This window comes from Notamacropus eugenii, chromosome 1 (assembly GCF_028372415.1).
Source record: "Notamacropus eugenii isolate mMacEug1 chromosome 1, mMacEug1.pri_v2, whole genome shotgun sequence".
NCBI classification, from domain to species: Eukaryota; Metazoa; Chordata; class Mammalia; order Diprotodontia; family Macropodidae; genus Notamacropus; species Notamacropus eugenii.
In genome coordinates, this window is record NC_092872.1 from 47,800,420 (window position 1) to 47,828,410 (window position 27,991).

Consider the following 27,991-nt stretch of genomic DNA (forward strand, 5'->3'; position numbering starts at 1 on the left):
CCTCTTGACCTCTGCAGCTTTTGATTGCACTGACCACATCCTCTTTCAGGATATTCTGTTTCCCTTGGATTTGAAATGCTTCTGTCTCCTGGTTCTCCTTCTGTCTGTCTAACTACTCCTCCGTCTCCTTTGTTTCCTCTCCATTCATCTCTGTCCGGGGCTTTCTCTTTTCTTTCTGTAATTTCTTTCTTGGTGATCTTGTCAGTTCCCAATCTCAATCTCTCTCTCTCTCTCTGTCTCTCTCTCTCTCTCTGTGTCTCTCTCTCTCTCCTTCTCTCCTTCTCTCTCTTCCTCCTTTTCCATATAAATACACACTTGTTTATATATACCATATATATGTATATACATGTAGATGTATGTATGTATTTCCAAGTTTCCCTCTTTAAAATGTAAGATCCTCTAGAGTTGGGACCAAGTTTTTAAAATTTTCTTTACGTCCTTGGTGCTTAGCACAGTTCCTGTGGCACAGTTAAGTGCTAGGAATTGCTTGTTGACTACTGACTGACTAACATCTTTCCTAAACTTCAAGCCACATAACCAAATAATTGCCTGCTGAGCCTCATCATCCTCTGATATCTTGGGTGGCTCTCCCCTTCCTCCATCTCAGATTCAACGTGTCCAGAACTGAACTCCATGTCTTCCATCCCTATCCCCAGACCTTTGTTGCTCACCAGTCTTATCCAATTCTTCATGACTTCATTAGGGTTTTTAAAGTATTGGAGTACTTTGCTATTTCTTTCTTCAGCTCATTTTTACAGATGAGGAAACTAAGGCAAACAGGGTTAAATGTCTTGCCCAGGGTCAAACAGCTAATGTCTGAGTCTAGATTTGAACTCAAGAAAGTGAATCTTCCTGACTTCAGGCTGAGCACTCTACCCACTGAACCACTTAGCTGCCCAAACCTACTTTTGCTATAAACTTCCTATTTTTATTAAGAGAACCACTATTATTCCTCCCCCAAACAATCAGTAGTTGAGTATTGTTAGTTTCTGGAATCCATCCATTCACCTGGCCTCCTGTCCAGTTCAAACACTCCTCACTTCTCCCTTGGATTACTACAGTAGCCTTCCAATAGGTCTCCCTGCTTCTACTCTCTCCTCTCTCTATGTCATTCTCTATATATAACCACCAAAAAAATCTTCCTAATGCCTGACCATGTCATTTCCTTGCTCAAAAATTCCCTATTTCCCCTAGGATAAGACACATATTCCTTCACCTGGAATTTAACCCAACCTGGCACCAAAATGCCTTTCCAGCATTATTTCAGCTTCTTCCCCTATGCCAACCAAACTGACTTACAGAGCATGCCCTGAACCTTCCATTTTTCACACCTACAATCCTCTGAACCCCTAACAGTTAGATGTCTTCCTTTACTTTAAGGCTCAACTTGTAGGTTATCTCCTTACAGGAAGCCTTTCCTAATCACTTTCCTTGTTACCATTTTCTCCCTTCTCAAAGTATCTTGTATTTACCTACTGTGGAATGTAGTATCCTCTCAGCAGACTGTAAACTTCTAAGGGACAGATATTATTTTTCCTTTTGCCTTTGTATCCCTAGCACTGAACACGGTATCTAACTAAATTTGTTGTTGAATCGTTTCAGTCAGTTCTGACTCTCTATGACCCTTTTGGGGGTTTTCTTGGTAAAGATGCTGGAGTGATTTGCCATTTCCTTCTCCAGCTTCTTTTACAAACTTTTTACAAACTAAGGCAAAGAGGGTTAAGTGACTGGGCCCAGGGTCACACAGCTAGTAAGTATCTGAGGCCTGATTTGCCTCAGGTCCTCCTGACTCCAGCACTGGCATTGGACCACCCAATTGCCCAATAAAAGCATGTTAAATTGGCATTTTAAATCTAGCCCCACCCAATCTATCCACTCTTATTTCACATTGTTCCCTTTTATGTGTTCTACATTCCAGCAGCACTGAGCTATTTAGCACTACCTGAATTTGGTAATATAATCTCTTCTCATCTTTCCTTCCTAGAATCTATCACTCCTTTCAATGTTCAATTCAAGGACTATCTCCTATAGAAAGCCTTTCTTCTTCTCTTTAGTTGTTAGTATCCTTTCCCTCTTTATATTATCTTGTATTTACGGAACTATGTAATTAGTCAAACATTGAATATAAGCTTATAAACTCTTTGAGAGCAGAAACGTGTGTGTGTGTGTGTGTGTGTGTGTGTGTGTGTGTTTGTTTGGATCCTTGGTAGCTTAGACACAAATGGCACTTTCCAATCCTCTATCAATGCTGGTGCCTTCCCTCTGTTCATTCTCTCCAACTCATCATTTATGTATTTTGTGTGTACATAGCATGTGGTCTCCCCTGTTAGTCTCCTTGAGAGCAGGGTCTTTTACCTTAGCACAGTGCCTGGCACAGAGTAGACAATAAATGTTTGTTGAATTGTTGAGGGGACAGACTGATACTCAGGTCTTGAAAGGGATAGACAGAGACATCTGACTTTGAGGGGAAAGAAAAATATTCAAGCTTTTTCAGATATTGACTGACAGTGGATTCTCAGAGAACAGATAAATATTCAGGACCTATCAATGACACAGGGTCAGGCTCTAAAGGGATAGAGGGTGAAAACACCCAAGGTTGCGAGGGGAGAGATGTTCTTTTTCAAATCGAGGAGAGATAACTCCTTGCCCTTCCTTGGGAGGGACATACAGACTGGGGCAATTGGATATTCAGACCCAGAGGAAATAAACAATCAGGTCCTGAAAAAGAGAGACCAAGTCAGACTTGACTCAGAGAGGAAAAATACACCCAGGGTCACCAGATAAGGAAAGGGGAAGGGAACAGGCATTTAAAAAAAAAATACCTATTTTGCACCAGGCACTTGTGCTAAACACTTTTTCAGTATGTTGTCTAATTTGATCTTAATCCTAACCTGATGAGGTAGGTGCTGTGATTATCGATCTCCATTTTACAGTTGAGGAGACTGAAGCAAGCAGAGGTTAAATGACTTGCCTAGGGTCACACAACTAGTAAGTATCTGAGCTGGCTTTGAACTCAGGTCTTCCTGACTCCAGGCCCTGTGCTCTATCCATTTAGCCACCTAGCTGAGTGAGTGAGCAGACTTCCAGTTCTGAAGGGCAGAGACAGATATTAGGGTCTAATCATTAGGCTTTGAAAATGACAGACATGAAGGGCCCATTAGAGAAAAAATGGACATCTCAGTCTGGAGAGGACAGGTATCACACCCGGAAGCAGTGTGTCACAGTAGAAAGTGAATTAATCAGCTTCGAAGTCAAAGGACCTGTATTCAGCTCCTACCAATCTTACCATCTGTGTGGTCTTGGGTAAATCATTTAGACTTTCTTAGGTCTCTGTTTTTCTTATCTTTCTAGTGGGTATAGGAATAAATGGCCCCTGAAGTCCCTTCTAGCTCCAGAGATCTGATTCTTTCATTCTGTAATTATGCATTATCATATTCAACCTTTGGAAAGGAGAAACAGAACACATGTGCCCTGAGGGAACAGAGGTCTTGACTGGGACAGGTAGATTTCCAGGCCCTGAAAGAGACAAGAATCCAAGATCGGAGTAGATAGACCAACATCCAAGCTTTTTGAGAAATAAAGACAACTAGGCCATAAAGTGAAGACAGAGACATCCAAATACTGAAAGAGGCAGATGGGCACCCAATGGAAATATTTAAACCCTGAAGAGATAGACTGACATTTAAAATCTGAGTGGACAGATGGAAATCTAGGTCCTAATAGGAATAGCAGCCTTAAAAGGCAGTTAAACATGTAGCTCCTGAGCAGAAAAGCAGACATAGAGTCCTTAAGGAGAGGAGAGGCAGGTATCTAGGATCTGAGCAGACCTATAGATAGGGATGCTCTTAAAGAACAGCTAGACTTCACCAGAAAGGGGACAGAGGAGGTAATGATGCTGGGGGTAATGGGAGCAGGGTGATGTGGTACAAAGTACAAATGCAAATATTGAGTTCAAAGTGAGTTGACTTGCCATTCTGGTCCAGCCTTTTTCACTTATTACCTGTGCACCTCTGGGCCTCCATTTTCCGTCTCTAGGTGGAAGATTCTGCAATGGACAAGGTATCTTTAAGTCTAGGGAGTTTATGAACTGATAGAATATGAAGGTGCAATGAAAAGAAGGATTTCTTGAGTTTTACCTCATAAGGTATGAGTCACTGACCACTAGGAAGCATTAGAGGAGATTAAGAAAAGAGCAGGAGAAGAAACTGTAGTTTAGACAGAAGGAGAAGTAGGCCAGGAAGCAGAGAACAAAAGGAATCACATGAAGCCAGGGGCAGACAACCTAGATGGCTTCTAGCTCTATCCCTACCTTACCTTAGACCCCAACAGAGAGCTTTGATTTGGGGCAGCTTGGCATACCCCTCTCTGGGAAATCCAGACTAACTGGGAGAATGAAGGCTGAATGACTGAGGCAGCCCAGAGGGACAATCCATGCCAAGTACAGGCTATGCTACATTTTCATCTTACTCTTCCAATCTCTTTGACTATTCCCTTCTTTAAGGGTACTTCTCCATTTCTATTACACTTGAAAAAGAGATTTTACCCAATACTCTGTTCTAGATCTCTCTCTGTATATATGTGAAGATGTACATATATGTAAATATATACTTATATAAAGATGTACATACATGTAATGATGTACAGACATGTAAAGATGTACACATATGAGAGAGGAAAAGGGAAAGGGGGAGAGAGAGAGAGAGAGAGAGAGAGAGAAATGGAGAGAGAGAGAGATCTCATCAGCTCATAAACTCCTTAGCTTTCTCCTTAGATTAGCTTGCCTGGGTTGCCAGCAGGCAGAACCTATTGAGCATGCTCCCTGAATCAAGCCCTCATTGGCCAGTCCCCCATGATATGATGAATAAAATAAGGCAAAGGCAGGTTCCCTGAGGCTCAGTAGATATCACTTACATTTATCTGCAGCAGTCCCCAACCCTCTTGCCTCATTTTTGTGGCATGTCCTAGCTAGGACATATTCTAATAGGCAGTGATGCATCCTGAAAATGACTGGAATTTCCATGTTGTTGCCCCCATGACTGTAACTTGTTGACTAATAGCCAGTCATCTGGAAGTAGACTTTGCAGCTGTTTGAACAGGGCACTGGATGTTCATCTGTCGGCCTTATCTCTCCCCACTCCAATCCATATTTGATTCATATTTGACCTTCCTAAAGCACAAGTCTGATCACACCACTCCTCACCCACCCCAGTCAACTCCAATGTCTCCCTATCACCTCTAGGATCAAATACAAAATCCTGTTTGTCTTTCAAACCTAGGTGACTTCTACCTGCCACATATTCTGATCCAGTGACATTGGCTTCCTGGCTGTTCCATGAACAAGATACTCCATCTCGTGGCTCTGGGCATTTTCTCTGGCTGTCCCCCACCTATTGGCTTCTTTGGCTTCCTTTAAGTCCCAGCTAAAAACCCATCTTCTACAAAAAACCTTTCCCAACCTGTCTCAATTTTAGTTGTTTCCCTCTCTTAAGTATTTCCTATTTAACCTGCATAGAACATGTTTGTACATATTTGTTTGTTAGCTCCTTAAGGATAAGCGACTATCTTTTGCTTGTTTTTGTATCCCCATCGCTTAGCACAGTCACCAGCACATAGTAGGTGCTTAATAAATGTTTATGAACTGACTGAGGAGGGTGCTATACCTGGGTCACTTGCTGCTGAGAAGGGAGGAGGGCATCTCTTCCCTACAGGACATGTACATCCTTCTCAGTTCATTCATTTATTACCCCGGGGGTTTTAAAGTTGCTCACCAATTCCTAGTCACTGATGGCAAGTTAAGTAACCAGTTCTCAAATGCCTTCCTTTGTGGTTATCTCTTTGGGGATAGGCAAATTTCGACGGTTTCAGGCAGCTCATGCAGCATAACAACTGCATTATCTTCCTTCTTGTGTGCCTTATTCAGTACCTTATGCATCCTGAGAGGTTACAGCATAATGGAATCAATGTTTTCATTATTGTATACAGTATACCATCCTAAAGCAACAACTCTGACAGTCTTCTTCCACCATTTAGCACCAATTCTCAGACAACTGAGTAACTGTAATAGTTCTTCATCCCAACACACAATTATAAAATTATTCCTCAGATTAACTTGCCTAGATTGCTACCAGTGTCTCTACTGAATAAACTATTGCCAAATTGTAGCCTAGAACTTGAAAACATGTAACCTATTATATAACGGCTCTATTATACTGTACTGGATTTTAGCTGTCATAGGATTGGATCAAGGGAGTCCCTACTCAATTTGATGAATTCCCCAATCAGCTTCATGGGATTAAAAAGCATAAGCTTTCGTTGGAGGTATCTAAGGAGCACCATCTCATCCAGTCCTGGGGCCTTACATCAAAGTATCATTTTCTCATTTTAACTCATTGCCTACCTGGAGTTGCTCCAGGAAAATTTGCTAGTAAAATCATGGTATAGCTTATGCGAAGGATTTCTCCCAAAGTAGAGAAAAAGAATCCATAGCTCCCATGTGGGTTTCAAGTATCAGGCAGCCTTTATATCACGTTAAAGAAAATGTAAATGAAGCAAAAGAATCAAAGGAGACCATAAACAGATGCAGAAAAACAGAGAGTGTCTATCACCTACCCCCAATAATATAACTGAATTTGGAGTATCATTATGGCAATATCTTGACATTCCATCAGTTAGTCAATCAATAAGCATTTATTAAGCACTTACTATATGCTGAGCACTGTGCTACATGCTAGGAATACAAAAGTGAAAACAGTTTTGCTTTTAAGGAACTCACATTCTAATGAGAGAGATAGCGTGCAAACATCTATGGACATACCAGATATATAAAGAGTAGGTGGGAAAAATATCTTTGACAGCTGAATGGAAAATGAATTGGGTTGGAGTGAGAAAGGACTTGAGCCAGGGACACCAAATAGAAGGTTTCACAATAGTTCAGTCAAGAGAGGATGAAGGACTGGGGTAATGAGGGTGGTGGTTTTATGAGTGGAGAGAGCATATCTATATGAAAGCTGTTGTAAAGGTAGAAACAAGATTTGGCAATGGATTGGCTATGTACTGTGAAAATAAGCAATCAACAATGACTCCAAGGTTTTGAGCCTGAGTAACTGGGTCCTCCCAGTAGTAGCATTGTAGACAGTAATAAGGAAGCTTGGAAGAGGGGAGGATTGGAGGAGAAAGTAAACAAGTTGATTTAGACATGTTCAGTTTGAGCAACGTCTACAGGACATCTTGTTTGAGATGTCCAAAAGGAAGGTGGTAATGTGGAACTGGAGCTCCTGTGAGAGATTAAGGATGGATATATTGGGTTTTTAAAAATATTTAATTTATTTATTTTCAGTTTTTAACATTCACTTCCATAAGTTTTAAATTTTCTACCCCTCCCTCCCCAAGACAGCATGAAATCCAGTATGGGCTCTACACATATATTCCTATTAAACACATTTTCACATTAGTCATGTTGCATAGAAGAATTATAATGAATAGGAGAAACCATGAAAAAGAAAACAAAACAAAATAAAACAGAAAAGAGTCTGCTTCACCCTGCAGTCCAACTCCATAGTTCTTTCTCTGAGTGTGTATGGCATTTTCCATCATGAGTTCTTTCGAAAAGTGTTAGGCTCTTGCATTGCTGAGAAGGGCGAAGTCTATCAAAATTAGTCCTTGAACACTGTGGCTGTTACTGTGTACAGTGTTCTGGTGGTTCTGCTCACTTCCCAGTCTTTCCAGGTTTTCCCAAAGTCTGTCTGCTTATCATTTCTTATAGCACAATAGTATTCCATTACATTCATATATTACAACTTGTTCAACCATTCCCCAATTGATGGACATCCCTTCAATTTCCAGTTCTTGGCCACCACAAAATGAACTACTATAAATATTTTTGTACATGTGGGTCTTTTCCCTATTTTTATGACTTCTTTGGGATACAGACCTAGAAGTGATACTGTTGGGTTAAAGGGTATGCACATTTTTATAGCCCTTTGGGCATAGTTCCAAATTGTTCTCCAGAATGGTCTGACTAGTTCACAGCTCCTCCAACAATGAATTAGTGTTTCAACTTTCCCGCATCTTCTCCAACATTTAGCATTTTCCTGTTTTGCCATGTTAGCCAATCTGATAGGTATGATGTGGCACTTCAGAGCTGTTTTGATTTGCATCTTTCTAATCAATAGTGATTTAGAACATTTTTTCATATGACTATAGATAGCTTTAATTTCTTCCTCTGAAAACTGCCTGTTCCTATCCTTTGACCATTTATCAATTGGGGAATGACTTGTATTCTTGTAAACTTGACTCAGTTCTCTATGTATTTTAGAAATGAGGCCTTTATTAGAGACACTAGTTGTAAAAATTCTTTCCCAGTTTTATGCTTCCCTCCTAATCTTGGTTGCATAAGGACTGATATGTTAACCTGAAAATTATCTGTAAAGAGAAGACAATTAAATCTATTGGAGCTGATAACCACACTATAAGCTGAAAAGATAAGATAGCATGGAGGAAAAAGAGAAGAGCCTTGGGGGACAGTCGCAGCATGACCTGGATGAAGAAACATCGTAGGAATCTGAAGTAAGACAGATACAATCTTGAAAACCTAGAGAGGAAAGATTATTCAGGGCAAGGTGATTCATAGCATCAAGTACTGCAGAAAGGTCGAGAAGGTTAAGAATTGAGACAAGATCATTAGATATGGTAATTAAGAGATCAGTTGGTAACTCTGGAGAGAGCAGTTTCAGTTCAATGATGTCAGCAGACTGTTTAGAAAAAAGTAAGAGAAGTTAAGGTGCTAAGTACAGAAGACTTTCTTTTAAAAATTATTTTGTTATTTTAAAGCAATGTTATTGTTAAATTCCTTTTGCACCAAGGTAATTTCCTTTAATACTCCCTCCTTTACAAGAAAATACTCCCTTGTAACAAAGAAAGAAAACATTTAAGCAAAAGCAGCTGATACAGAGATAACATCTGACAGCATATGACGCATTCGCTTCCATAGTAATCTGTCTTGCTAATGAAAGGAAGAAGTGTTCTTACTGGTTTTCTAGGACAAAGATTCAATCCATGCATTTATTTAAATTTATTGTCTAATTTATTATTAATTATATTTTATAATATCTTGTAATCATAGTTATTACATTTATTATTAACAATTTGATGTTTTTCAATTAACTAGCATTATTTTCCTCTTCAACTAACTTCCCCATCTCGTTATCCCAGAAGGAATAAGGGAACAGGGAGTTGAGAATGACTAGATTATAAGGGGATGGGAGTAGGCCAACCACTGAAGAATGGATTGAGGTAGAGTATGGAGAAAGGATTGAGAGAAGCACATCCTTCTTGAGGTCCAATTTCATGACACGTGGTGCTGTTATATCCTGAGAGACCTACCTCTCAACAAGCAGGAGATGGAGGAAGTATGGGAGAGTGGTTAGGAGGTTGTGTGTGGTGGGATTTTGCACTGAGTGCTAGGAGGTGGAGAGAATCTTAGCCCAATTGGGGAGATGCCACAGGAGGCCTTGTTACCATTGAGTTGTTCAGTTCTGTCTGACTCTTCATGACCCTGTGGACCATAGGAAGCCAATATTGTCCTTGGGGTTTTCTTGGCAAAGATACTGGAGTGCTTTGCCATTTTCTTCTCCATTTTCCACTTCCTTTTCCAGGAGGAGGCTTTCGAGGGTACTAAAGTAGGAGGCAAATGACTAGGTTACCAGTTATGGTTCTGCAGCAGAGCCAATGGAAGAAGCAGGTGACTGGGCATTGTTTAGTGAGATACTTCTCTCCCGTAGGCCTAGATACTATTTTCTTCAGACTCAGTGACATTCTGTGGTTTAAACTTCCCTGGAAGGGAAATATACTTTGGGAATTTATGAACAAGCAATATCCTTCCCATTAAGATCTGGCCTGAGGGTGGGCCTTAGAGGTGGCCAGGACAGCAGCAGAAGTAGCAGCTTTGAGATCTCTCAGCCCAGAGATGGTAAGGGAGTCAGACAACTGATCAGAAAGAGATAACAGGGGACCCTTTGCTGACACTGGGTACAGCTGATACTAATTGACAACTCCACATCCCATAAGCAGTTCTGATTTCAGATTCAGCATAAAAAGGAGTGTTTGCAATCTGTCACAAGGGAGCAGAGAAACCCTGGTAACAGTTCCAGGGCCAAAAGGAGAGCTAGCACTTGTGGTTGTAGGAAAGCAAGGGCCTTTCATGGGTAAAAATCAGAGCATAGACCATGAGAACAGTAACCGCACTTTTCCCAGGTTAACACCACCTTGAAAGCACTGAAAACTTGCAGACCCCCAGCAATACCTCTGAAAACAGCAGCACTAAAAAGCTCAGTGCCTCCCCACCCCTAGGTTAGTAGAGCCCAACTTTAACATAAAGTTCAAAGGGAAGGCTAGGAAAATGAACAAACAAACAAAGAGGACTTGATCATAGAAAACTACTACAGTGTCGGGGAAGACCAAGACATAAGCTTAGAAGAAGAAAACAATGTGAAAATAGCTACAAGCAAAGCCTCAAAGAAAAGTGCTAATTGGATCCAAGGTCAGAAAGAATTCCTGGAATATTAAAGAAAGAAATAAGCATGATAGAGGAAAAATTTGAAAAAGAAATGAGGGTGATGCAAGAAATTATAAAAAGAGAATTGACAACTTGGTAAAAGAGTTACAAATACCCTTTGACCCAGCAATACCACTACTATGTCTGTATCCCAAAGACATCAAAGAAAAAGGAAAAGGACCTCTATGTACAAAAATATTTGTAGCAACTCTTTTTGTGGTGGCAAAGAATTGGAAATCAAGGGGATGCTCATCCATTGGAGAATGACTAAACAAGTTGTTGTATATGATGGTGATGAAGTACTACTGTGTGCACATTGACACCAGCACTACCCACACTTCCACATAATCACCAGAATTCAGTTCAAGCTGTTATTCATCTTTCCTTTCCAAAGAAGTCCAGTGGCATCTTGGAATGATATTTGACTTGTGCATGAATTATATTGAAGCGAGGCAGTTGAATGAAGTCATCATCCTCACTCTCTTCCAGATTCTGAGAAGTCCAATGACAAGACAAAAGTCAAGATAACTGACAATAGCTCATGAGGCAGTGGGGTGACTTTGTTGTCTTCAATGTTTGACCAATCTCTAAGTGCTCCCAAACTTCCCCAAAGAAGTTTTCGTCTTTTGAATACTAAGATTCTACCATTGTGTTTGTATGGCACCAAGATATAGAACATAACAATGCCTTAAATATAAAACATAATATAACAGACAGTAAGTGGCACAGTGGCTAGAACACTGGGCCTGCAGTCAGAAAGATCTGAGTTCAAATTTCTCTTCAGAAACTTTTTAGCTGTGTGACCTTGAGTTAGTCATTTAACTTCTGTTTGCTTTAGTTTTCTCAACTGTAAAATGGGAATAGTAATAGCATCTATTTTCCTATTTGTAAAGCACTTAGCACAGTTCCTGGCACATGGTATGCATTATATAAATTATTTTATGCTATTATTTCTGAAAAACTAAAAATGAATATCCCATAGAGGGCAAGAGAAGTGTCATAATGGGTATATATGTCATGCTTTTGAGTGTGTATGTGCAGGCTGCAACATACACACCCTGAGGAACTTCAAAGAAGAACAAGATTAAAAGATATTCAAGGAAATAGATGACAAGAAGAGAAGAGGAGGAGGTCTAGAGTCCCTGAGTTAGCCACAGAGATAGAGCAAGGGATAACAACTGTATGACTCAAATGCTTCACTAGTATCCTTGTAATGTCATAAGAAGGGGAAGAAGCATTTTTTGTTTCATTTTTACATTAAATTTTGCTTTTATCACTTAACAAAAATCTGCCTTTTTTGCAATTGAGAAAGAAAGAAAAATAAAACCCCTGTTACAAATATGTATAATCAAGCAAACAAATTCTCACATTGGTTGTGTCCAAAAAAATCCAAAGCAAAACCAAAGAGTTTGTCAAATCATTATTTCTCTATCAGAAATGTGGTAGCATGTTTTGTCATGGGACCTCTGGAATCCTAGTTGGTCAATGCTTTGATCAGATTTCCTAAGTGTTTTATAGTTGCTTTGCACTATTTTTTGTTATTGTATTAACTCTTCTTTTGGTTCTGCTGACTTTGTTCTGCATCAGTTCAGACAAGTCTTCCCAGATTTCTTTGAAACCATTCCCTTCATCATTTCTTATAGCAAAGTAATACTCTTTAACTTTAATACATCCCAATTTATTCAGTCATTCCCCAATTGGCACCTTAGAAAGGGAAAAAACTTTCTAGCACGACAAGTGGACCCATTGTTGTGAACTTATAGAAGGACATGGACAAGAGTTTCACAAGAAGGGAAGATCCAAATTTATGAGATCATAGACCCATTTGAGCAGATCCTTCCAGACTGACATTCAAGTCATGGTTCTCATCATACTGTATCTCAGTAACATGTATGAAGTAAAATCTGCTTTCTTGGGTTAAGATCTCTAGTTCATCTTTCTTGATAACATTGAGACCAGAAGGAGTTATTGATAGAGAAAAGTCATGGAGGAAATGCTATGTAGTGGGATGGGATAAAGGGCACAAGACATAGCAAGTTAACCTCGGTAAAGAGAAAGATCACATCATCCTCTTCTGGAACAAAGTATTAGAAAGGATGGTTAAGGAAACAGATGTTTTTAGATGTAGAGAATTATCTCAATTTTCCCAATAAAGTAGGAGATGAGGGCATCTGCTACTGAGAATGCATGAAGAGTGATAATTGGGATCTTAAGTAAAGAGGAAAAGGTTTAGAACAGCTGAAGTGGGCAACATGATGGTTAATCAGAGATGAACCAAAGAACTTCTGTACATCTGTCAGGGTGAGTAGAAGTTAGATGGCACAAATTTATGTTGGATCTATTCATCACTATTTCATGACTTCTTCCATCACTACTTAGTGGTCTGGGAGCAGGAGTAAAGAAGGGACATGGTAGAGTAACCTAGGGATAAGGATTATCAGGGAGAGAACAGAGAAGGGACAAAAGTGCAAGATATTCTAGGACAGAAGATGTTGATCAAAGTAGCAACTTATAGAGTTAAGACTTTAAAGACAAAGTAAAGCCAGGATAAGAGTGATGGACTAGGAGGATGAGGAGAGCTCAGGGGAGTAGTGGTTGTGAAAAGGACAAAGAACTGATTGAGGAGGAGTGAGGCAGTAGAAGATGGCTAATGGCAGATTCTGATGAGAAAGGGGAATTTCAGACACTAGAATCTTAAAGATAAGGTAGTTTGGAGTAACTATGAGGTCTAAGATGTGATTTCCCTTGGTGGTTAGAGCTTTTTCACTTTGGTACCTCCTTCTGCCAAGCTGGTCACTTTCTCCCATAGGAAGGTTCTATCTGGGGCCTCCATTATGGGAACAGACCCTGGCCTTGTTTCATTCCTCTCCCAGCTATGCTTCTGACTCTCTGGACTTGGTCACTGGGACTTAGCTGCTTTCTTGCTCTGGAACTTCCTAGTGCTTGGGGCCTTCTTACTCTAGAATATTCTTCCACCATGCCAGCCTCCTTCTCCTACTGGTGATATCCTTCTGGAGCCTCCATTTTGGGGAACAAGACAGATGTTATGTTTCATTCTGTTCTTGGTTGTGTTTCGAACTTTGCTCATGCCCTTGAGTGGGTACCTTGTCCCCCAGTTCCCATACTTTTCAGCATTTTTTTATGTGTTATCTTTCCCCGTTAGAGGAGAAGGGCTAGGACCAGGACAGGGTCATTACTATAAATATCGAAGTCTTCAAGGATGTAAGCAAGGATTGGGGTGGAGAGAAAGATTGGACCGAACACTGACACCTTTGAGGAAGGTGGTACAGTCACCTGGAGATTAGCAGATGATAATAACAAGGATTCAGAGAGTGATATAATTTGAATTGGTGCAGTAGATAGATGGCTGAGTCTGAAGTCAGGAAGACTCATCTTCTTGAGTTCAAATCCAACCTCAGACACTTGCTAGCTATGTAATCCTGGGCAAGTCACTTAACCCTGTTTGCCTCAGTTTCCTCATCTGTAAAATGAGCTGGAGAAGAAAATGGCAAACTACTTCAGCATCTTTGCCAAGAAAACCTTAAATGAGATCACAGAAAGCTGGACGTGACTGAAATGACTGAACCACAAGAACAACTTGAATTAGGAGCTAGAAACAGTAATTGAAACTGAGTATGGTTCTCTCTCTAACCCTTTTACTTACAAGGGTGGAAAGAAATGGAAATAGCATCAAGGCAGTGTGATATAATATCAAATACACTGGGCTTGGAGTCAGGAGAGATCTTCTGATACTAGCTATGTGACCATGGGCAAACTAATTAATCCCTCTGAGCCTTAGTTTCCTTATCTGTCAAAAGGGATTAGTAGCATCTCTAGTACTTACCTAATAGAGTTGTGAGAATCAAAAAGAAAATGTATATAAAGTGTTTTGTACACCAAATGCCAAGCGTTATATAAATTATATCAGTTATCATCATCATCATTATATAAGAGATGTGGTGCCAGGGGAAAGCCAGGTTACAGTCAGTGCCCAGAGTTGGGAAGGATGTAAGAGGAAGAGTTCAAGGGTGAAAGGGAACTCCTTAACTATAGAGTACAACAGGCGGGGAAAGTCAGTCAGTTAACAAACATTTATTAAGTACCTATAACATGCCAGGAACTATACTAAATAATCCCTACTCTCAAGAAATTTACAATCTAATGGAGTTTACAATCTAATGAGCACAATGTCTGGCACGTAGTAAGCACTTAGTAAATGTTTATTGATTCATTAGTGAGGGAAGACAACACACAAAAGAATGTTAAAAGGAGGGGATTGGTGAAGAAATGAAAGAATTCCCAGAATGAAGGATTTTGGAGTTCAAGGCTCCACTCCAAAGGGGAGTGATAAGGTAGAGTACTAAGGCTGATGGGATCTTACTGGATGATGAGGTTTCCCAATAATGAGCGTCCTGAGGCATTGTAGAGAAATAAGAGAGGTAAGTTAAAGTGAATTGTTGCTGGTATGAAGGTTTTTTTTTTTAAACAAACAAAACAACTTTTCAATTTCCCTAGAAATATTAAGAAATAATATTTTTCTCTAAAGCCCTTTCCAGACTCCTGGGGAAAGTACCTTGGAAAGGTGGGTGATAGACTGAGGACAAAAAGGCTTTTTAACAAAGAATAACTCTAATCTTGTTGGGTTATTATCTCCTCCATACCAAACTGCCAGAAGAGATAGCAGCTAAATCTGATAGGACCTTTCTCTATAGAGAAAAGATTAAGATATCAGTGGAAGTGAGGTGGTTCCATTGTTTAATTCTGGGAATGCGGGGAGTTGTTTGGGAGAAGTAAGACAATGACTATACAATTCTGGAAGGTTAACTCAGTCTATATTTTAAGATATCTTTTCCTTGTTTAAGATTTCTGCAAATGTCACCTGAAATCTTGGGGCAGAGAGTAAGGTCAGAGGGCATAGATGACTATGCCAGTTTAGGCATCACTCTCTTCAAGCTAGAAATGATTGGGAATATAAAATGTTACATGAAATAAAACTTTCTAGCTTAGCACAGTGCTGGGCTCATAGTAGGTGTTTAATAAATGTTAATTGAATGACCGACTTACAGATCAAATGCGAAGTTCAGTATTAGCATTAATATTTTTTCTTTGCCACTAACCTAAATGTACACCACCCTAGCCACAGGGCATCAAGATAGAAATAAAAAGTTCTAATAAATCAGGTTTTGAAAACTATAGATCAGCAACTAACCAATAGCCCCAAAGAAACAATCAAATTAGTAAGGACATGAGGGATACCGATGATTAAGAAAACCGGTGCTCTTAATTAGCTTTTTAAAGAATAATTAAAATAACAATCAGGCATTAGCCTTTATGACTAAGCAGATATTTTTTTAAATCAAAGCATGTGGACTTCCCTAAAATGTTTGAGTTCATTTTTATAGGTGTTGGGAGACAAAGGCAGCAAAAAAACCATCTTAATTGACAGCAATGTGGTTTAGGCAAATACCAAAATGACTTAAAAAGGAGTTTATGCATTATTTCTCTTCACTCACCATAAGGTTCAGCCAAAATGACTTTTTTGTTGTTTTTCATACATCACATTCCATCTCTCATTTCTGTGACTTTGTACAAGCTGTCCCAAATCAAGCAAATTAACATTTATTAAGCACCTACTATGTGCCAGGTACTAGAAAGATAATCTCTGCTCTTCAGGAGTTTACCATGTAATGGGGGTAAGACAACACACAAAAGGAAATTAAAAAGCAGAGGGTGTGGAGAGTAGGAAGATACCCACTGAGAAGTATAATGGAGAGTACCTAAGAAGTCCAAAAGTCATATAGTTGGTGGGAGATGTGGAGAAAAATTGTGCTGAGCACCCTCCTTAAACAGAGGCCCTGGAGCCAATGGACCTGTCCACCAAGGCAGAGGTCCAAAGAGAGGGACAGTGGGTACTGATGAGACCAAATACCAGGAACATACTCCTTCACTTCGACCCTGCGTGTGCTGGAGCCAGATCCAATGTACTTTGCCAGAGCCACTTGTTAAATTTTCCAAGCAACCTTTTACACTTCAGAAACTGGCAACTGCTATAAATCAGAACTTGATCTGTTGTATTGTTGATTGCGTTCAAGAAAGTAATGGAGAAAAATGTTAATAATGCAGATTAAACTTAAAACTGCTTCCTGCATTTTTTTTGGAGAGCTGGTTGTTAAACATTTACTAGCACACCTCTGCCTCCACCTCTTAGAATACATCACTTCCTTCAAAGCTCATTTCAAGTGCTAGTTGTAATGAGTTTTTTCTAATCTATATCTTCTTTCTCAGTTGCCTTCCCCACCAAGTTATCTCATAATTTACATATATATGCATATACATGCATATACATATATTTCCCCCTCCCCCCATATACTAATATGTCTATAACAACATAATTGCTGCTGGATCCCAGAGAGGCTGGAGCTCTTACCCTTTCCCTCTCCTACTAAGGGTCCCCTAGTTCTGGGTCTTCCGTCCCCTAGATTAGATTCAATTTTGGGAGAACGTGACCTCCAAGAGAGGTGTCAGGCAGGCTCTTTCACATTGTCTCTGGTTCTTTACACCCCATTCCCACCCTTCCTCCATCCTCACACTGAGTCTCAGGGAGAATCCATTAAAGCTTAGATCTGGGTCACATCAGAAAAGTATGTGAAAGGTCACACAGCTAGTAAGAGTCTGGGGTCAGCTTTGAACACAGGAGATGAGTTATCCTGACTTCAGGCCCAGCACTCTATACACTATGGCGCCATCTAGCAGCCCTAGTCAGTCAACTAGAGGTTTACAATTGGCCAGGTATTGTGCTAAGCTCTTGGGATAGAGATCAAGGCAAAAAAAAAAAAAAAAAAAAAAGGCCAGTCCCTGTTCTCAAGCAACTCACAGTCTAGTAAAGGAGCCAGAACACAAACAAATACAAACAAACAAGATATAAATCTAAATTGAGGGCAATTTTGAGGAAAGACACTAAGATGAAGGAGAATTGGGGGAGACTTTTTGAAGAAGGCGGGACTTTAATTGAGACTATCAAGCTTTCCTTCTTGACTTGATATTAGCCAGTATGCTTGTGTCCTGAGGAGCTGCCTCTCCAAGTGGGTAGAGGTTGATCACCTGAGGGTGTTAGGGATCACAGCAGCTCATGGTAATGAGCTGCTGAGGGAATGAGGGTCTGAAGCATGGACCAGGGAGGCAGTCCCCACAGTGATGAAATATCCCAAGTAATGTGCAAATATTTTTGTTTAGTTATAGTAGCGGTGCTGGTGGTGGTATATGTAAATTTGGAAACATGGGATAGTTTTCAACTTGTAGGTCTATCTAATGTGAAGTTTTAAGTCAGTAGATGTTAAGAATCTAATTTAGCACTAACATAGGAAAGGGTCTATTTTTGTAAATATACATCTCCTATGGGTAGATTGTAATATGCATATTCTCTATAGGTAGATTGGTGTACCAGGGACAAATTTATTTCTGGACAATTGTGTGTTTTTCTTAAGTAGCCCAGGATCAAAAAGGACACTAACTGGGGTCCAAAATCATTCCAGACTACTGACAACTTGTTTAGAGTAGCAACTGAGATTAGGGGATTGAGATTATAGGAAAAAAGGGATTTAAAATAGGAAGAAAAGTTTTGGGTTTTTTTTGAAGCAATTAAGGTAAAATGATTTGCCCAGGGTCACACAGCTCCTAAGTGTCTGGGACCAAATTTGAACTTAGGTCCTTTTTACTATAGGCCTGGTGCTCTATCCACTGTACCACCTAGCTGCCCTTGGAACACAAAGAAATTTTAAAGGTCATTAGTATCATAAAGGTAGAGCTAGAAGAAATGCCAGACATCATCTAATTTAACCTCATTTTACAGATGAGGAAACTGAGGCTAGAGAAGTTAATAGACTTTACCAAGGTCACATGAGTACGTAACAGAGCAGAGATCTGAACTCGTCTTTCTTTTCTTCTAGTGCTCTTTCTAGCATACTACACTGCTTAAAATGGGTAATGAACCAAAATTGCTCAGAAAAGAATCAGTATATACTTTTCCATTGGAAAATTGAACGTGAATTGAGGCTACTAGGTGGTGAAGTGCATAGAATGCTGGATTTGAAGTCAGGAAGGTATGAGTTCAAATCTTGCCTGTGACACTTACTAGCTGTGGGACCCTGGGCAAGTCTGTCTGCCTCAGATTCCTTTGTCTGAAAAATAAGAATAACATCTATTTCCCAAGTTTATGGTGAAGGTCAAAATAAATAATTATGTGCAAATAATGTACAAGTAATTAATATGTACAAATACTACATATAGTATGTAAAATACTTATATTGTATATAATACATAGTATATAAAATTTATATATGGTATATGATATGGAGTACATAAAATATTAAAAAGCGATATAAAATACTGAAAATGTTATACAAATGCTAGCTATTGCTATTATTAATAATTACTGATGAACTGCCTTTTGGATCTAAATTTCAGTCTGGCTTAGGTCTTTTACTTCCTGGCCTATAGTATAAGCAATTGTGTCTGGCTTTCTAAATTTCTCAGGAAGAAGGATTGTGAATTTGGAGTAAATTTGGAAGTTTGTGTGTACATTTATTTGTGTAAAGTATTTTCTTTTTTACAGTTGGTAGGACTGAGACCTACCTTCACATTCTGTGGTCCTAGAAAAAGAAGCTTCTTATAGGCCATCATTCCTCTTAACAACTTGTTTTCTTTTTATGGTTATTTTTTCTAGTTTACATTTTGGGTTTGATAGGATTAGATACAACCCTAACAGGAAATATTCTATTTGTTACGTGGGAATACATCTGTTACTGATATTATCTGGAGGAAAGATGACTTCTCTGTGGAACGTATGATTGCTGCTGGGGAATCATTGATAACAGTGTCATGCTCATGCAGGGTGAGATCGCTGCAGAGATGACTCACATTGATTTTGTTAACTATACTCTATGGTGGCTTTGGAATTCAGATAAAGCCCAAATGGGAAACACAAAGATGGAGCGTTCGATCCATGTCAGTAATCTAAACATTTGCTGTCAGCTGAATCCAAAGATTAGATGAGGTAAATTGCTTTGTAAACCTTAAAAATACTGTATGTTTTTATTGTTGTTATAATAATTATTATTCCTCCATCAAAATCCTACTCCAGTGTCTTCTCATGGCTTGAAGAGGACTCTAGATTCTTCCCTCCTCCCACTTAATAGTATTTTATTTGTTCCAATTACATGTAGATATAATTTTCAACATTCAATTTTTAATGATTTTGAGTTCCATATTTTTCTCCCTTGCTCCCTTCCCCTTCCCCCTCCCCAAGATAGCAAACAATCTGATATAAGTTATACATGTACAATCTTGTTAAACATATTTCCACATTAGTCATGCTGTGAAAGAAAAATCAGAACAAAAGGGAAAAAAATCTGAGAAAGAGAAAACAACAAGAAGTGAAAATAGTACGCTTTGATCAACGTTCAGACTCCATAGTTCTTTCTCTGGATGTGGTTAGCATTTTCCATCTTGAGTCTTTTGGAATTGACTCTAAGACTGTCATAGCTGATCATCACACAATGTTGCTGTTACTGTATACAATGTTCTCCTGGTTCTGCTCACTTCACTCAGTATCAATTCATGTAAGTCTTCCCAGGTTTTTCTGAATCTGCCTGATCATCATTTCTTATAGCACAATAGTATTCCATTACATTCACATAGCACAACTTATTCAATTATTCCCCAGTTGATCAGGGCATCCTCTCAATGTCCAGTTCTTTGCCACCACAAAAAGAACTGCTATAAATATATTTCGTATGCCCAAAGGGCTGCAAAAATATGCATACTCTTTGACCCAGCATTGTCGCTCTAGGACTGTATCTCCAAGAGATCACAAAAATAGGAAAAGGTCCCACATGTACAAAAATATTTATAGCAGCTCTCTTTATGGTGGTCAAAAACTGGAAATCAAGGGGATCCCCATCAATTGGGGAATGGCTGAATAAATTATGGTATATGAATGTAATGGAATACTATTGTGCCATAAGAAATGATGAACAGGAAGACTTCAGAGAGACCTGGAAAAACTTATATGAACTGATGCTGAGTGAAAGGAGCAAAGCCAGGAGAACCTTGTGCATAGCAATGACTACAGTGTGCTAGAGCTTTTTCTGGTAGACTTAGATCTTTGAAGCGATGCAAGAACTTAAAAAAAAAAAATTCCCAATGGTCTTTAAAAGCAAAATGCCTTCGACATCCAGAGAAAGAACTATGGTATTCAATCACAGAATATAGCAGATCATTTTTGTGTGTGTGTGTTTGTTTTGGTTTGTTACATGATTTCTCCCATTCATTATAATTCTTCTACACAGCATGACTATAGCAAAAATGCATTTAATAGGAATTCATGTATAGAACCTATATAAAATTGTATGCCATCTCAGGGAGGAAGTGGGGAGGTAGGGGTAAAAAGTCTAAGTTATATGGTAATGATTGTAGAACACTGAAAATAAATAAAATTAATATAAAAAAAGAAAAATAGGGGAAAAAATATTTTTTGTAAATGTGAGGTCCCTAGATTCTTGAAGGCTATACCAATGCAGTATAAATCCTGACAGTATCTACCAAGGCTTCAAGGTTGGGACAAGCAAAAGACCATATGTACATCTGTTGTCTGAGGATCAACCTAGCTCAGTCTGGAGAAATTCTCCACTAGGCTGGGTATGGGATAAAGAATTTTTCAGGTACAGTAACTCATGAAGACTTTCTACTTAATTATAGGGGAGTGGTGGTCTGCTTTGGTGAAGAAAGTCAGAATCAGAAATCCTTAGAGTACCGAAGTATAATTAATTCAATTGAATCTATTGGTTTGTGTTAAGGGAGCATACAAGCATATACAAGTATAAATTTTTGTTTCCTATTTAAATTTGGGGGAAAGATGTCTTACTGAGGCAAGGCAGGGAATGAATTTTGATCAACATTGAATGGTGATACTTAAAATGTGATCCACCTGTGAAACTGGGGGCAGGATCCTTTCTGAAGATTTTCCTCTCTTCAGTCTGCCCAACTAACCTTAGGTCGTAATGGACAATAAGGCTGTTGGAAGCTAGGTGACTCAGTGGATAGAATATTGAATCTGGAGTCAGTAAGACCTGAGTTCACAATCTACCCCAGACATTTCATAGTTGAGTGACTTTGGGCAAGTTGCTTAACTGCTCTCTGCCTCAGTTTTCTCAGTTGTAAAATGGGGATAATATTAGCATCTATCTCCCAGTGTTATTGTGAGGATCAAATGAGATATATTATTTGTAAAGCACTTTGCAACCCTTAAAACACTTTATAAATGCTGACCATTGTTGTTGTTGTAAATAGAGACTTGAAAGTCCACTGTGGAGAGGTTATAGCTGAAATAATGAGAGTAGACAAGAGAGTGGAGAAAATGGTTAGGGATAGGATCTTGGGAGGATGTCTTAAATTTGGGGAAGGGATAAGAAGAGCAAACAGCAAAGAAGGCAAAAGGAAGTCCAGACAGACAGAAGAGATGGAAGGAGAACCAGCAGAATTCAATTTCACAAAGCTAGGGGAAGAGAGACTATCTCTTGAAAAGGAGGATAGTCAGCAACATCAAATACAGAAACTGAGGCCATTGGATTTGGTGATCAGGCCATCTGTGACTTTGAAGAGTGGTGCCCATGGAATGAAGGAGATAAAAGTCAGATTGCAGGAATGTAGAATATTAAGAAGTGAATTGTTGATGAGGAAGTAGGATCCATGTGTCTAGAATGTTTTCCCCCTAGTTTAGTGATAATAGGAGGAGACAACTGAGATGAGAACTCAAGGGGGCAGCAGGGTAAAGGGAAGGTTTTTTTTGTTAGGATTAGGGAGAACTGAATATGCTTGGATGAGGAGATGATTGGTGATTGAGCTAAACCTGAAGTAAGTGGAATGTGGTAAGACCTTAGCCTGAAAGGGCCAGGGTCTCACATGGCATCCTGGACCATCTCCAGTCATCCTGATGAATATCAGGCCGCTGGACCCAGAGGGTTCAGAAGAAAATGAGGCTGGTGACCTTGCACAACCCTCCCTCAGTCAAATCAAAGTCAACTGCAAGTCACGGCATCATCTTGATGTCATGGTCCTCTTCGAGAACAAAGGACAAGCACAACACAAGTAGGTGGGGAGGAAGGCATGAGATAAGGAGCATAGATTGAAGGATTAAAGTTGATAGAGCCTCCTCTATCTTTGAGTCCAGAAGGGAGGAGAGGATGACATAGACCATGAGGTGTAGAGAAAGACAGTTAAGGGAGGTCGTATAAGTCAGTTTCCATCTTCTCAGTAAAGTATAAGGGAAAAGTTATCTAGAGAGAGTGAGTAAAGCAGTGTGTGGTGGGGCTGAGACTGAGCATTTGAAGAGAGTGGAGGAAGCTTGGAGCCTTTGCTGTGGAGAATGTGACAGGAAGTCACAGAATCATAGATTTAAAGCTGGAAGTAACCTTAGAATTCATTAAATCTGATTCCCTCATTTTACAGATGAAGAAACTGAGGCTCATAGAAGTTAAATGACTTGGTCACACATCCTGTCATACATCTAGTAAGTATGGGATTTGAATCCATATCTTTCTGACTCCAAGTCCAGACCTCTATCCACTGCACAACCCTGTCTTATCTCCATGAATATAAATCTCCAATACATAAAAGTATTACCACACAGCAATGAAGGTCCTAAAGTCTAGATAGAATGAACTATATAAAACCTATGAACCCAAGAGTAGCAGTGGAGAAGGCAGATGAGAAAGCCCAGAAATTACACCACACTGGGAATTTTCAAGGCAGGAATAATGCAAAGTTAAAAGGGCAAGGGATTCAAAGGTAAAAATGAAAGTTTTGTAGTATTTCATTATTTTTAGTCATGTATGGCTCTTTGTGACCCCTTTTGGGGTTTTCTTGGCAAAGGCACTAGCGTGGTCTTCCATTTTCTTCTCCAGCTCATTTTGCATATGAGGAAACTGAGGCAAACAGAGTTAAGCGACTTGCCCAGTGTCACACAGCTAGTGAGTGTCAAGGCTGGATTTGAACTCAGGTCTTTACTCCAGGTGCAGAGCTCTATCCACTGTGTCACTCATTAGTAAGCATCCACTATTTCCTGCTCCTAGCCCAACTCTCACAGCCATCATCCAGGGAAGAAACTCATGAGGAGAAGGGACCAACTATCCCCATCAACTGCCAATCAATTTTCATACAAGACAGGATGGACAAGCTCAACCCTGAAGGAGACAATCCAAAGTCCTTTGGAATAGCGATACTTCCAGTCTGATGCGTGCAAGCCATGATCCCCGGGAAGGGCCATAGCTCTGTGGAGATGGAGCCTGGTGACTGCTGTAGGCTACACCTACAGCCATCCAGGGCTAAGGAAGAAAAAAGTTTTTACTATCATCAAATGGTTCAACATGAGAAATTGAGATGATTTGATCAGTGAAAATAACATTAAAGAAAAGGCATTCCCATCTGTTTCGCCACCACACCTTAAGGACCGTGGGACCTTCCATTCCATTTGCATCTGAAAACTTCCATGTGTTATTTCTCATATTAGAATGTGAGGTCCTTGAGAGGAAGGACTATTTTACTCTTCTGTTTGTACCCTCAGTGCTTAGCACATAGTATGTGCTTAAGTAATGCCTCATTCATTTATATTATGGGGGTATACATACATACATACACATATATGTGTGTGCTCATATGTGTTGTTGTTTAGTCATTTTTTTTTCAGTAATGTCTGATTATTCTGAGCCTATTTGGGGTTTTCTTGGTAAAGATACTGGAGTGGTTGCCATTTCCTTCTCTAGCTCATTTTACAGATGAGGAAACTGACACAAATAGGGGTGACTTGCCCAGCTTCACACAGCTAGTAAGTGTTTGAGGGCAGATTTTAACTTAGGAAAGTTGTCTTCCTGACTCCCAGGCCCAGCATTCTATCTGCTGCACCACCTAGTTGATACACACACACACACACACACACACACACACACACACACACACACACACACGCACGCACGCGCGCGCGCACACACACATGCAGGCACAAGTGTGCATATTCATCCTTCGTTGCTGAAGAAGACCATGCCATCAGAGAAATGATGACATGACTTGCACTTGACTTTGTTTTGAGTGAGGGAGGGCTGTGCAGGTCACCAGCCTCACTTCTCCTCCAGAGCCATCAGAATCCAGTGACCAGATAGATATTCATTAGGATGACTGGAGATGACCCAGTGACTTGCCCAAGGTCACACAGCTAATGAGTGTCAAGTGTCTGAGGTGAGATTTGAACTCAGGTCCTCCTGACTCCTGCACTGGTGCTCTATCCACTGCACCACCCAGCTGCCCCCATTCAGGAAGTAGGTGCTAAGGGAACAAAATGTATATATACACATACTTATATTACACATAAGTTTATAGAGATAAACGTAAAAATAATAACTATGAAGCAGTTTAATTTCTCAGGAAAGGAAATAGGATTTTTTTTAATGGTTATTTCAGCTTTTTAAAAAATTTTTTTATTTTTTTGTATTTATTTTTGATGATTTTTTATTTTTTTGTCATTCTGTATTTAACAAATACTAGTTAACATAAGCACATTCTCTTACAAAGAACAAAAGTGATTGTACGTGAACCCGACAGTCTCTACTGCAGACAGCTTGCCTCTTTTTAAAAAAAGCATATAACAAATTCATCATGCCAGTTTCAAAGCTGTCTGTCTTGGTTGTAACCCCCTTTGAACCTACCTCTGTTCTCTTTTTTTTTATTTTTTTATTATTATTTTTTAATGTTTTACAATCACTGCCATAAAATTAAGATTTTATACCCCCCACACCTACCCCCCACTACCCCCCTCCCTCCCCACAACAGCATACAATTCTGTATAGGTTCTACGTATACTTTCCTGTTGAGTACATTTTCACTATAGTTATGCTATGTAGTTGAACTAAAATAAATGGAAGAAATCATATAACAAATCAAAACATGATACACAAAAATGCACACACACACATACATGATCTGTTACATTCTGCGAATGACTTCCATATTTCTTTCTCTGAGTGTGGAAGGCATTTTGCCTTAGAAAACCACCACTGGGATTTTTTTTTTTTTATTATAAGACTAACTATATTTCCCTCCATCCTATCCTGTCCCCCATTACTTCCATTCTCCTTTGATCCTGTCCCTCCCCATGAGTGTCAACCTCAAATTGCTCCCTCCTCCCCATATCCCCCCATCCATCATCCCCCCCACCCTGCTTATCCCCTTATCCTCCACTTTCCTGTATTGTAAGGTAGGTTTTCATACCAAAATGAGTGTGCATTTTATTCCTTCCTTTAGTGGAATGTGATGAGAGTAAGCTTCATGTTTTTCTCTCACCTCCTCTCTTTATCCCTCCACTAATAAGTCTTTTGCTTGCCTCTTTTATGAGAGATAATTTGCCCCATTCCATTTCTCCCTTTCTCCTCCCAATATATTTCTCTCTCACTGATTGATTTCATTTTTTTAAGATATGAGCCCATCCTCTTCAGTTCCCTCTGTGCACTCTGTCTCTATGTGTGTGTGCGTGTGTGCATGTGTGTGTGTGTAATCCCACCCAGTACCCAGATACTGAAAAGTTTCAAGAGTTACAAATATTGTCTTTCCATGTAGGAATGTAAACAGTTCAACTTTAGTAAGTCCCTTATGACTTCTCTTTGCTGTTCACCTTTTCATGCTTCTCTTCATTCTTGTGTTTGAAAGTCAAATTTTCTTTTCAGCTCTGGTCTTTTCATCAAGAATGCTTGAAAGTCCTCTATTTCATTGAAAGACCAATTTTTCCCCTGAAGTATTATACTCAGTTTTGCTGGGTAGGTGATTCTTGGTTTTAGTCCTAGTTCCTTTGACTTCTGGAATATCCTATTCCATGCCCTTCAATCCCTTAATGTAGAAGCTGCTAGATCTTGTGTTATCCTGATTGTATTTCCACAGTACTTGAATTGTTTCTTTCTAGCTGCTTGCAATATTTTCTCCTTGACCTGGGAACTCTGGAATTTGGCCACAATGTTCCTAGGAGTTTCTCTTTTTGAATCTCTTTCAGGCGGTGTTCTGTAGATTCCTTGAATATTTATTTTGCCCTCTGGTTCTAGAATCTCAGGGCAGTTTTCCTTGATAATTTCATGAAAGATGATGTCTAGGCTCTTTTTTTGATGATGGCTTTCAGGTAGTCCCATAATTTTTAAATTGTCTCTCCTGGATCTATTTTCCAGGTCAGTTGTTTTTCCAATGAGATATTTCACATTATTCTTCCATTTTTTCATTCTTTTGGTTTTGTTTTGTGATTTCTTGGTTTCTCATAAAGTCATTAGCCTCCATCTGTTCCATTCTGATTTTGAAAGAACTATTTTCTTCAGTGAGCTTTTGAATCTCCTTTTCCATTTGGCTAATTCTGCTTTTTAAAGCATTCTTCTCCTCATTGGCTTTTTGAACCTCTTTTGCCAATTGAGTTAGCCTATTTTTAAAGGTGTTATTTTCTTCAGCATTTTTTTGGGTCTCCTTTAGCAGGGTGCTGACCTGCTGTTCATGCTTTGACTCCATGTCTCTCATTTCTCTTCCCAGTTTTTCCTCCACCTCTCTAACTTGATTTTCAAAATCCTTTTTGAGCTCTTCCATGGCCTGAGCCCATTGAGTGGGCTGGGATATAGAAGCCTTGACTTCTGTGTCTTTGCCTGATGGTAAGCATTGTTCTTCCTCATCAGAAAGGAAGGGAGGAAATGCCTGTTCACCAAGAAAGTAACCTATAGTCTTATTTCTTTTCCCTTTTCTGGGCATTTCCCCAGCCAGTGACTTGACCTCTGAATATTCTCCTCACGCCCACCTCGCCTCCTGATCCTCCCAGCCAGCACTTGGGGTCTGAGATTCAAATGCTGCTTCCAGCCTCAGGGCTTTTGGCGGGGGCAGGGCTGCTATTCAGTGTGAGATTAAGTTCAGGTGCTCAGGTCAGGGCAGGGTCGCCTCACAGGCTCTGTTCCCTCAGGGGGTTTATGCAGAGACCTTCAACAATGGATCCAGGCTTCTGCCTGCTTTGGGAGCCCCTGTCTGCTCCCACCTCCGCTTCTGCCTCCCGAGGGGGCCTGAGTTATGGGGGCACCCCACTCCCCTCTCGACCCGCCAAAGAGACCCTCTCACCAACCCCCGTCACCTGTGGGTGGAGGGACCTGCGCAGCTGCTGGAGACTCTATCCCTGAAGCCTGCTCGGATCTTTTCCTCTCGGTGCCGCGGCCAGGGCAGGGCTGTACTTGGCTCCCAGTCCGTGGTGCAAAGGACCTTTTGTGAGAGGTTTGCAGGTCCCTCTGGAACAGAAATCTTCTTCGCTCCAATGTTCTGTGGCCTCTGGTCCTGCAGAATTCGCAGTGAGTTGCTATTTACGGATGTTCTATGGGTTGTGGGTTT

The 27,991-nt window shown here is 39.9% G+C and overlaps 1 protein-coding gene across 1 annotated transcript in view; it reads left to right on the plus strand.

The window, feature by feature from the left end:
- LOC140498236 (hexosaminidase D-like) overlaps positions 1–27,991 on the plus strand; it is a 40,268-nt gene that overhangs the window by 1,647 nt on the left and 10,630 nt on the right. The window lies entirely within an intron of this gene.